The 12,265-nt window shown below is 37.4% G+C and overlaps 1 long non-coding RNA gene across 1 annotated transcript in view; it reads left to right on the forward strand.

Moving 5' to 3' along the window:
• The first annotated feature begins 4,682 nt into the window (after window positions 1–4,682).
• LOC136290624 (uncharacterized) overlaps window positions 4,683–12,265 on the forward strand; it is a 48,063-nt gene continuing 40,480 nt past the window's right edge. Inside the window, exons 1-2 of the long non-coding RNA XR_010721258.1 lie at window positions 4,683–4,747; window positions 9,156–9,293. This is a non-coding gene — a long non-coding RNA (uncharacterized lncRNA). The remainder of the gene's footprint in view (window positions 4,748–9,155; window positions 9,294–12,265) is intronic.

Raw genomic sequence — 12,265 nt, forward strand, 5'->3', positions numbered from 1 at the left:
AAGAAAAGCAGAGTACAGCAGAAAAAGTAGAAAGTGACAAGTTGGAGGAAAACAATTTGAAATTATCTTTCTAGCTTAACCCAGAAAACCAGAAACACAGTTTAAATCTGAATTTCCTTAACAGTATTAAGCAAAGATAAAAAATTCCAAACAAAACCACAGAATATTAGAGACAGACTTTGTAAGATGCTTCCAAAGAAGCATTTGCTAAGCTCGTACACACACTTCTTGCCTAAAAGCCCTCATGTTTACATGGATCATAACAGTGCACACTCCACACGTAACAGGAGCTAATTTTTCATTTTAATCAGCCAACACACAAAACAGTACTCCAAAATGACAAGTTTATTTGGGGTTTTTGGTAGGGTTTTTTTGTTTGTTTTGGGTGGGTATTTTTTTGGTTGAGGTTTTCTTTGTTGTTGTGTTTAGGGTTTTTTGGGGGTTTTTTTTGTTTTTTTTTTGTTTTTTTTTTTTTTGGGGGGGGGGGTTGGGTTTTTTGTATCATGAGAAGACATATCATTGACCCAAGTATTTTTCACATGAAGAAAAAAAGACCATAAGTAAGATTTGTCCAAGGAGGTCAATAATGCTTTTTCAGCCTCATTAAAGTCAGGTGCAGTTCACCCAAGATCTTAATGCCAGAGTGGTGCTCTGGAATAAGTATGATGCACGGGACAACAGACAAACATGATTTCAAGGATGTAAATAGAAATTAAATCCTGAATGCTATTTTATGAAGGAACTCATCATGTTATTTAAATGTTCATAAATTGATTTTAGTATCAGAATTTACTATAGGAATTAGGATTGAAGAGTTTTGAAGGAAATACATTGTAATCCTATGAGGAAACAGACATAAAAACTGCTTCATCTTCTTGCTTGCATGGGAAGGTCTCAGCTATTTTTCAGTAAATATGCAGTTTGGCCAATTGGTCAAATAATTCTTTTTGTTTTTACTGCAAATAGAAACTTAACTTTAGTAAAGATAGTCTGTCCCCCCGTCCCCCCCCCCCGTCCCCCCCCCGTTTTTTATTGTCCTCCTTTAAATCCTTTTTTTATAGTCCCCAAAGATTAAGACTGGTTTCAGTCCAACCTTATGAGAACCCTTTTATGTTACTTGTATTTGTGTGCAGTAATTACATAAAGATTTTCTTAACCCTTGCCCACTGATACCTAAGAAGAATTAAGAGCAGCTTTTCCATGATGGAGTCCAGTCAGCTGTTCCTGCAGACCACTTTCTAATGGTTTTTAACCTTGTGTCATTTGGACTCCCTCTCCAAACAGATACATTTCAGTAAGTGGCTCATTAGCATCACACAGGAGAAGAATCCTTACTTTTTTTCGTTTTAAAACCACCATATCCTTAGCTATCTATCTCTGGTGTTTGTACTGATATTACAGCCACTTCAGTAAATTGAAGCTCTTTCACAGATCTCTACTCCAAATCAGCGCCAGCCTCAATTCTTTGGCTGAGGCAAACGCCAGACATTGTTTATACAGTGGTAATCAACATGGTAAATTTAGAATATACCAGAATAAATTATGATAAATTTGCTGCCTCAGGATAAAGATAACATATGGGTAGAGTCAGTGGTTATCTCTTAAAAAAAGGGGAAATTGATGAACAGACATTTTTTTTTTCCTTCCAGGCTATCAGAATAAATGGGTTTTTTTCCCCTCTGGGATTTGTAGAAAAAGAAGATGGGACATGTGGATCTCATGAACTCTGATGCTAAATACAGCTCCAACTTTTGAAAGACTCTCTTCCCTATATTTCAAGTTGAACTCCATGTTCATTCCTTAGCACTAAGAGTTGTTTTCTTTCTTTCTTGTTTTTCCCCTGTCATCTCTCCAGAGGTCAGGAAATGAACTGTGTGTCATCAGAGAGCAAAGCAGTACAGAACCCAGGGGGGCAGATAGCAATGGTGCCTTTTATTCCCCCCCTCAGCAGCCTGACTTGCTGTTCCCAGAGCGGGTTTCAGAACCTTCAGCTAGTGAAAAATCAGTGGTGGTGTTGGTTTTGGGGGGTTTTGGTGAGAGGTATTTTTTCACCCAAGAGAATATAATAAAAAATAACACATCTCTTCACTCAGTGTGGGATTTCATTTCACTTTCCTTCTAAGACTTAGGACTTTTTTAGCAAAGTTTGTTTACCTAGAGGTGAGTTTCCAGAAGAATATATATTCCAAATGCAAACTCTCTTCAGAATAGACTGACATTTCTCTCTCTCTCTGTCTGTCAAATACTTGTACGGGGCCCAAAATTTGTAGAAGCAAAAGCACATTCTTGTGCCTAGCATGTGACTTTGGCAAATCATCTGGATAATGAAGGCAATTAGGATCTAACTAAATCCTGATCCACTTGCAAAGCATGGCAATCCTCTTATAGATATTAGCTCTCTGTATCAGGACACTTGTGTAAGTAAAACACTGCAGCTAGAATCCACACACTGTGAGCGTACAGTCAGTCTTTCGTTGAGCCAGCAGGCAGAGTTGCATTTCTTCAATTTCATTTTCCACATCTGCCTTTCAGCTGCACCTCTGCCTTTCAACTCTACCAAATTTTAAGTATTTGTTGAAGCCCAACAGGTTTTAATAGGATTTAAACACCTTCTTTGGCTCACTAAGGAGGAAAGGGGTCACTCACCTGCCTGCTCGCTTAGATTATGCACTTTGCTGGATGGGAGACTTCATGTCCTTCTACATCAGTACTGAGAGAAGATGTGATGGTGGAGGCCTGAAAACTGATAACAATTATTTATACGTTCCCTGGGTCATAGTGAGGACAATGAGCAGATCTCACAATGGTGAGGCAGCAGGCCTTCACCTTCCTCTTGATATATTTTTTGAGTAGAGGCTACCCGAGGCAGAACCCAAATGAAATGCAGAAGGACTGTGCTCCCCAGAGCTACCTAGGAGATAAACTACATGCTGCCATTTGGTAGCACAGGCATCTTAGAAGCTACTGTAGTATTAACTTTATGTTCCAAAATGATAGAAGAGAAGCAAAATTCCATTGTCATGTCTATTTTTGTTAAGAAAAATAGTCTTTCCCATTTTCTCGGATATCCTAAGCCATTAAGAAAACATTTGCAGCACACAGCATGGTATAGTTACAGTAGCAGGGATGTCTGCTGAGGACCTGCAGAGGACCCAGTCATATTGCTGTGCAGAGAGGCACAGCTCCTGAACTTGTCCGAGCTCACCCCAGAGGGCTGTGGTGCTGTGTTTCCATACCCATTGCAACCCAAAACCCCATCATCAATCACTGAGCCAGATGGAGAGCAACTAGAAGCACTTATTTCTCAGTATCTCAGACTTTTCAATCTTTTCCCACATGCCTCATTCTTTTTTACTTACTCTCTGCAGATGCACAAAACATCATAACGTTTCAGAAAGATATTTACAATCTCAGGCATCCAAGTGACCAGCTTTTCCCTGTGACCTTCTCACCCCATCAGTGAGCTGTTGAGCTTTTCTAGGTTATGTCCTTACAGAAATTCTTCTTAGGCTTCTATAGCTTAAACAGAGCCATTCCAATGCTTGCACATGGAAAGTTTACATTTGTCTGGAGTGTGACTGCTCTGTGGGAGCAGGATACCAGTTACCTGGCACAAGTGCCTAACCCTGTTTAATCTGGCATCACTAGGGAAACATAACACATGACTGAGCTGTAACAATAACTTCACATTTCCATTGATTCCTGTCTTTATCAGGGAAATAAAACTAAGGTATTTTTACTTTTCACCATATTGAAGCACAACAGATGAGTTTAAAGGCTTGAAAAAGGCTTTTTCTTGTGTTTATTGGGAAAAAATACCCTAGCATTTGGAAGGTATATTTCCCATTTAAAAAGAAAAACCAGAAACCCCTCCAAAAAACAGTCTACCAATCAAACAAACAAGCAAACAAACAAACAAACAAACAAACAAACAAAAAACCCCCGAGGGTTTAAATTTACTCAGAAAAGTAACTGAAATATGATATAAACAAGCCACCTAAAGTGTGCTTCAAAGGTGGTCATTGCATTAGCACAAGCAGGACATTCAGCAGAAAAAAATGCCTTTAGAGTGAATAAAAACCAAAAGGAATCAAAATGCAAAAATCTAATATTAAATTTATTTTCTTACTAAATCATATTGAACTGATAAACTTTGAAACACTTGAAGAAATAATGCAAGAGAACACTGAATATTTTCACTGTGAACAGGGAATTTTGACAATGTTTTCCTGATTCAAATGTTTGTGTGGATACACATATATCTAGGTAGATAGATCAATTGTATTTAAGTAACACAACTGGAATTGCACCCCACTGATGGTTATTACTGGCTTTACTTTCCCTCAGGAATTGCTGGAGATGCTATTGTTCCTAGGGACATCAGCTTAGCCCCTGTCCTGCAGCTGCCAAGCAAGCATGGGTACAGGATTGGCAGATAGCCCTGGAATACTCACTGAAGAGAATTGTCTCTTCCATCAGCCATGTTCATTTTTTAGGGTAGAATCACTGCAATTGCTCATTCAGCAATTAGAAATTTCTGTGTGAATAAGCCACGCTCAGTTTGAAGAATGACCACTCACATTGGTTTCCTGTTCTATTTTACTGCTTGAAACGTGGCAGTGACTCAAAGTCTCAACCCAATATGGGGCCTCCTCAACTTCACTGAGGTAGATCCTCTTGTGAGAGGACAGGCTGAACCTCCAAGAAGTTTCAGTCTTTCAGAGGGATTTGCAGAGACAAAAGCCAGGTAAGTGCTTTGCTCTTTCTAAATACCCTACCCAAACAACCACAAGACAAGGAATACAGGTGCCACAGTGGAGAAGGCTATATTATAGCTGGGCAACTGAGGCAGAAGAGTCTTTTAAAAGTACCTCTTAAAGTGTTTTTAAAGTGTTGAAAATCTGAGCCTAAGTGAACGGGTCGAGGTTACAGAGGAAGGCTGTGCCTGAGCGTGAAAATTAATGCTTGTCTCCAAGTTCCATGTCGGGCTCCTAGCAGTCCTGTTCTCAGCCAATTCGTGCATTAAAAATATCCAGAAAAGCCTCCATTTGTAGGAAGTCAAAGTTTTGGGCAATTCTTTTGACTGAAAGACATACCAAGTCCAGGGGAATGAATCATTCACCAGAAAAGAGAGAGTTAGCTGCATATCCACAAAGTAAAAATAGAATATATATCAAAGCCTTCACAGTTTTTTCCATTCTGTGCTTTGCTCCATACTTTTAAAATGTGTTTAAGCTGAGTGACCACGTATGCAAAGGAAAACTTTACTAGCAGATAAGTCTTCTAGAGCTGAGTGTCTGCCAAGACAAAAGTGTGTGGTTTATTTTAAAGGGAGGAGTGGTTATCACTCAGAACACACTATTTCTGTTGAAGCACGGAAGGCAAAAATTAATCCCTACAATTTTTACTTGTCATTAAAATAGAACTTTCAAGAAATGAAATCACATTTTTTAGTCTATACTGAAATAAGAAAAAAATTGCAAATTTTAATAGAGGAAAGTTTTTAGTACAAGAGGAAGTATATTTTGAAAAACTGTTTCATGGAGAAGTGAAACTCTGATACAAGGAGCTCTTACATACAGGTGTTATGTATTATAATCTACATTACAGTACTGTACTATCCACATGAAGCCAGGTACAATGGAAAGCTTCTGGACTTTATTCAGGTTTGTGGGCTTCAATCTAATTTATTTTACAGCAAGTCTTACCTCCATAGACATGAATACCTCCACTTCAGGGAAACCACAGACTTTATAGTGGCATAAGTATGAAGTATAAAAGTAAAATGACTTTTACTCATTTCTATTTTAACTCTCAGATGTCAGCATGCAAGGGTGAAAGCCCATAAATTTTTTTATATTTACCATTATCAACAAAAAGTAAAGAAAACTGAAGACTTCATATTTCTTACAGTTTATCTCAACATACCCTGTCCTGAGCAACATGAAGTTCTATTTCTTTATGGAAGAGTATATACAGGTATTGCTCCAGGGATAAAAATGTATCAATTCAAAAGATATCATCGAAACCTTCAGGAGATTAAAACTCAGGCAAGACAGATTCAAATCAAATCTATATCATCTGTTTCAAACAACAGCAACAACAAAAAACACATTTGTATAAAATTCTCTTTTTCAAAGTAGTGCTCATTACTAAGTTACTGCACAGTTCTTAATTTATGTCAGCTGGGGGATATCTTAGTTACTCAAAGAATTTTTTTCTCCTTTTTTAGTCCGTATAATGAGGAAACTTAAATTCATGCTTTCCTTTTTTTTCTGTCTAAAAAGTTTAAAGAACCGCACCTCTCTGTCCTGAGAGGCTTTGGGAGCCCGAACGAGGGCACAGGGCAGGGGAAGAGCGTGGGAGCCACTAGGTGGCAATAGAAACCCCTCAAATAAACTTCTCACAGTTTTTTTGCTATTCGAGAGCTATTCATTTCAGCTAAGGAAAGCGTTGTATCGAAAGGAAGCAAACAAAATTTCATACTGGTCATTAAACCCCCTACAATTTCAGTACAATTTTCTGTGGGATTAGTAGGAAACAAGTGATTTATCCCTGTATTATTTTAATTTCTCCTATTTCATATTTTCTCCCAAGACCATTATTTAACATGTCATGGAGTAAAAGAAATATTTTCAACTATAATTTCAGAGTTATTGAAAAGTTTGTGATAATTTTAGTTGTGCTTAATAAATTTTTCACTCTGCCATCACTATAGAAGTTACATGGGTGAAATTATTATTTTCTCAGTTTGAAAAGCATTAACAAACTTAAACTACTATTCGCTTAGCTTCTGATTGTATCACATGCTTTTTTGCTTTTCTTTCTTTCCTCAAATTCTAAAATATTGGTAATCCTTACAGGGGAATTAAGAAGAAAATTATTCTTCAAATTAGTTCTGAAGTTACATTTCAAAAAGTGTGATAAATTAAGTTATCATTGTTTCAAATTCAGCACAAGTGTTTCTGTGTTGGAAAGTTCCTTGTTTGTATATGTGGACCTGACTACTATGCTAAAAATTTCACACTAGTAATTTTCAAAACTTGTGAGTTAGCAAAAGTAAAAGTCTCATCTTAATGCTCACGCACGTTATAACAGAATTAGGATAACGGAGTTCAGACTGCAGAAAAATATAAGTGAATGAATTTGCATTTCCATTTTCAAAGCCTAGATTTTTCAATTTTAGCATCTCTTCAATGTTGTTCTTGCATATAATATTCAAGATTTGTTTTTGTATAGACAAAAGACCTCCTGCAGTGAACTCCTCCCTGCCATTATCACGGCGGTTGAACTGAACATTGAAACTAATACCCCAAAGTGCCAGGGCTGCAGGCAGGACCAGCACTGCTTTCTGTTTGGTGATGGTCACCGGTGCTCTTGATTCAGCCTACTTTTTTTCCTCCCTGTTTCAAGCAGGAGGAGGGGAATTCTGCATATGTAGTGCCATAACACATAGAAAGAAAATTAGAGGAGGCTGATTTGATTTCTGTTCCTCCAAACCACGTTGTTCCCCAGCTCTCACTCATTCCCCTCTGCTGTCTCCCTTTGCTTGCAGCGGTGGGACCTTGGGGTTATGTTACTATGTTAACATCCACAGGGGAGGGAAAGGGTAATAAAACTAAAATTCAACTTGAATTATATTCTAAAGGAAAAGAGCAGAAAAGTAACTGCTCTTTAGGTACTCTGTTGCTGGAGGGTTTTCTTAAATGAGTCCTAACAGACACAACAAACTATCTCCAAAAAAATAAATGCATTGTGGAAAAACTCAGAAAGCTTGCCAGGAAACATTATTATAATACCTTACAGAACAAGTTCATCAGAACACAAATCCAAACACCCCAGCCAGGGAAAATGGTGTGTCAAGCTCAGGTGTCAATTGTGCCAAAATTTCACACATTAATTTAATCTGTAAAGGGGAAAAATTATTTTATCAACTTTTGAAAAGATTGAGTCCTAATCTGGATTTTGAAAGCTCAGACTGTTTTCTGTTTACAGTGCCATTTACTTCACATAGAAATACATCTTTTTCATTAATATTTTTGCCTACAGCTTTGGAATACTGAGAGGCAAAATTAAACTCTTAGTAAAACAGAAATATATTCATAGATCTGCACACAAACACGCCTGACATCTGCAGTCTTTCCCTTAAAAACACAACTAAAAATACATTTGAGGAAAATTTGGTTTAAAATTTGTACCCATTATTTTCCCGTCTTCAAGTGGTGCAGTCATACACTTTTTATTCTTTACCAGAACAGTTAATTCTGGGGAGGATCTGAAGGTGACGTAATTGAGGAAGTCATACTTTACTTAGATAACAAAAATAGGTAAATGGATGAAGTAAACATAAGCATATGATTTTTCTTCCAAATATTTAAATAAAGTCAGAAGTGCTCAGAGTGTAACTCATTTTTCTTGTAATCCTCTACAATTAACATTAATAAACACAATGCAAGAAGATCTTTTACATATTCTTCCTGCCACTTCTTTTTTGCTTAGTCCCCCTGGTTGCTCAGGTCTTGTGGTTGTGGAAATACACAGCATCTAGGGATGCTGGTACTGACCAAGGCAAAAAATTATTCATCAAAGTTACCATACAAGTGATGAATGTAATAATAAATTGAATGCTAAAAGTGTTGCTTTACTGATAGTTTATCGAGACAAAGAGTAGCAAAACCCCACAAAACCAATATTTTCTCAGATTTGCGTCAATCAGCTTAAAAATACACACGTCTGACAAGTGGACGGCAAGCCATACAAGGAACTCTTGTAGACAAGAACTCATTGAAGTCTTCAAACAGGCTTGTAAATTCACTTAAAGGGTCACCTGTAAACAGCCTTTGTTCAGCTCATGATACTGTCCTCTGTCTGGGAGCACAAAGTAACTGATCTAAGGAAAGGAAGCTTCTGATTGTTAAAAATATCTTATAATTATGCCCAATTCACACAATTCAAAGAAAGAAAAAAGAGGAGCAAGGTAGTGCTGACCTTTTATATTAGCACCTCTTTTCAAAATGCTTCAAAATGTAGAGCTTGTTATCTCATTTGCTGCATTCACTTTGTTCTCTCTACCAGAGCTCTTGGAGAATTTGGGGTAGGGGGAAATAAATTCAAGTAGTTCTTAATTTTTTTATATTTAATCACTGTCCCAGTAGGAATTCATTCTTCCTCAGACCTGGCAGGAAAAAACAATGGCAGGAAACAGAGCAAGAAACAGAGAAGCAGAAGGAGCAGCTGTCCTCCAACCACCATGCAAAGATGTTCCATCCCTGTGACAATTGGAGTGATCTCAGGTGAGGAAGCCCCTTCCTTCCACAGGTAGGGATGGTGAATGGGAACTTGAAGAGTCCCTCCTAAATAGGAGGTTTTGTCATAGAAAAAGTGTTTGCAGATCCAGCACATCTTCCAACGTCCAATGTTTTTAATTTTTAATAAGTTTATGGCATTTTCTGCTAGCCCAAATGGTGAGGAGCTTTGTAATTTGTGAGACACTTCTGTACATGTCTTCTCACTGGAAAAGAAAAGCTAACAAAACCTTTTGCTAAAGTGAAATAGCTCACAGGAGATAGCATAGAGAAGGGTACTGAAATCTGAGCTCTGAACAGCTCAGGACAGCAAGATCTCCAGTCTACAGGTTTTGCTTCCACAAGCTAAGGCAGTTTCAGAGGTGACCGCCTCACCCATCCACCCGCTTCTCTGCTTGGGAGGAAACCTTCCTCAGGGAAGTGCCCACCTTTTCCACTGCTGCAACTCACAGCCCACAGTGTTAATTAAAACTAAGATCAAGCTGGTAGCCAGCTCCAGCACACACCTCAGAAGTTTGGCTGACAGCACAATGGATTTCATAGGAACCCCCGGTATGCCCTTCTCCTTCTGACAGAAAATTTTAAATTTAGAGACCTCTCTGCTGTTAAGAGGGTTTTAAAGGTTTTTATTCCTTTCCATTATAGTCTGAGAGCTGTCATAAAATGGAGATGTGTTCTGCAAGCAGGGGAGTACAGGTGGTCTTCACCCAGCTGCTGCAGAGCATTTTGCTTAATGCCCTCCAACCATGCTTTTGCATCTCTTGAAGTTATTCTTGGAATAATATCCTGGCTGATCTTAAAAAGGTTTGCTATTTTCTTCTTTGTGCTCAGTACAAAACAAAATGCACTTAACATTTTATCCTGTTCATTTAAAAGTTTAAAAATTTATTAATTTATTTCTCACCCAGACAATATTCAGAACATCTCTCCAGATATCTGTTCAATCTTTCATTCTATTCTTCAGGGCCTGCCCAAATAAAGCATATGCCTTTTCTTGAATGATATGACCTTTAGTTCCCACTTATTTGCAAAAACATTTCTTTTCTGCTTTGATTTATGTGAAAATTAATGGAATGACAGCTTCCAAAAAGTAATCCAAAACCAATTGTAAATAAAGATTATTTTCAGCTAAAGAGATTGAGTGCATTCTTTATATTGTCATTCCTATCTAATGCAGTTCTTTAAATAGATGAAATTAAATGGCACAGTTGCAATAGAAGAACAAGTAAAATATGTTTTTGGTTTTCTATTTATGTTGGAGTGAGCAAGACTTGGGAATTTATAGAAGTTCAGATATGACAAAAAGGTTGTTTACCTGTGGAGTAAAGGAGACATTTAGAAATAGTTCATCATCAATTTTAGGTAACTTCTTTAGCTATTGTGGAAGAGTTAAAATACCACATATACAGCATTATTATTTACTTTTGATGAGATACCCATTAGGAATGGTTTCACATGGTGGTAGACTATATTTCCTGAAACACACTTTTGGAGAAAATTTTGCAGGGGAGAAAATGTTAAAGTACACCCTTCTCTAATACAGATACTTTCCTTTGGCCAGCTTTTCATAGTTCTTCTTACTGGTTTTGGCCTGATTTCCCTTCACATACAAGTCTTGCATTTCGCATCCTCACAGTCTTTGGTGCAGTCATACTTGATTTACATCACTTGAGACCAAAGGTGGATACCTGGGTAAAATCCAGGCCATGTGGAAGCCAGCAGCAAAGCTTCCACTGACTCTGACGGGGCTAAAATTTCATCCTTTTCTGTTTAAACAAAGGCTGTCCCCTGCTCCAGCTACCCCTCGTACCCAGGAGAAGCTTTAGCACCAGATCATCAGTTTTGCAACAGTTTCAAAAACTGAAATAGTCTGAAATATTTAAAAAGTGTAGGGAAGGAAGATAAATTATTTAAAGATAAACTAAGTAAGTATAGGCTGAACTTTAGAAAGGTAACGTTTATAGGCTGGCTGTATGGAGAAACATCCTGACTATACATTAATCAACGCTCAATAGGAATATTAAACAAGGCCAACATTTTCAGGCTCAGATGCCTAAAGTTCAAGTCTAAACCACATATAGGAATTTAGGTTTAAGACTACTTGGCTTGAAAACTGTGGTTCTGATCTGAATTTTTCTCTTCCTGTTTTCTGGTGAACTTCACAAGCGAAAGAAAATTACTGACCTGACTGAAACCCTTACCTTATTATTATTTCAATATAAATGCTGTAAGAGAGCTCACATGATTTAACAGAACTTTCTCTGAGAATTGAATAGCCACAACTGATTCTCCAAACAACAACAACATGCATGCATCAGACTTAGGAACATAGATCACTGCGGGGAAAATACTGCAGGGAAGTAAGAATAAAGGAGGACTATATTGTCATTAAAGTTTTACTTTTAATCTTAGCTATATAAAGAAACACAGAACTTGAAAGCATTGTGGTATTTCTTTGGAATTATGTGTCCTGATTCTTGAGAATAAATGCTATTTTATATCTCCTTTTAAAAATATATATTAAACATATTGTCATAATACACTACATTAAATACATTTCCCATTTTAATAATAAAAATAGCTCATATTATTTTGAAAGTTGCAAGATGTTAACATCAGATGGGAAGCAGTTTAAAAGAAAAGTGCTAAAAATAACCTTTAAAATACTGTGTACATTGATGTTTCAAAGACGAGTGTAAGTTACACTTGGCAAGGGTGTTGGATCCTTTCATACACTGGATATGTTTAGCTTTGGTATTTTCTTAACAAATGGCTAGTATTGGGCCCTATGTCCCTGGAGGAAAGACATCACCCTACAGTGACATGTTTCTATACAAACATACTCAAACCAAGGTCATCACTCACCTTCCTAAACCCTTAGTAACACAGGCCAACAATTTAATTTACAGAGAGAAGCTGTATGAAGTGTAGGACTAGCGGATCCCAGGGTCTGATCAAGG

The sequence above is a fragment of the Chamaea fasciata genome, unplaced genomic scaffold (assembly GCF_029207755.1).
Source record: "Chamaea fasciata isolate MVZ Bird 193981 ecotype frontalis unplaced genomic scaffold, bChaFas1.0.hap1 SCAF_6, whole genome shotgun sequence".
NCBI lineage: Eukaryota > Metazoa > Chordata > Aves > Passeriformes > Sylviidae > Chamaea > Chamaea fasciata.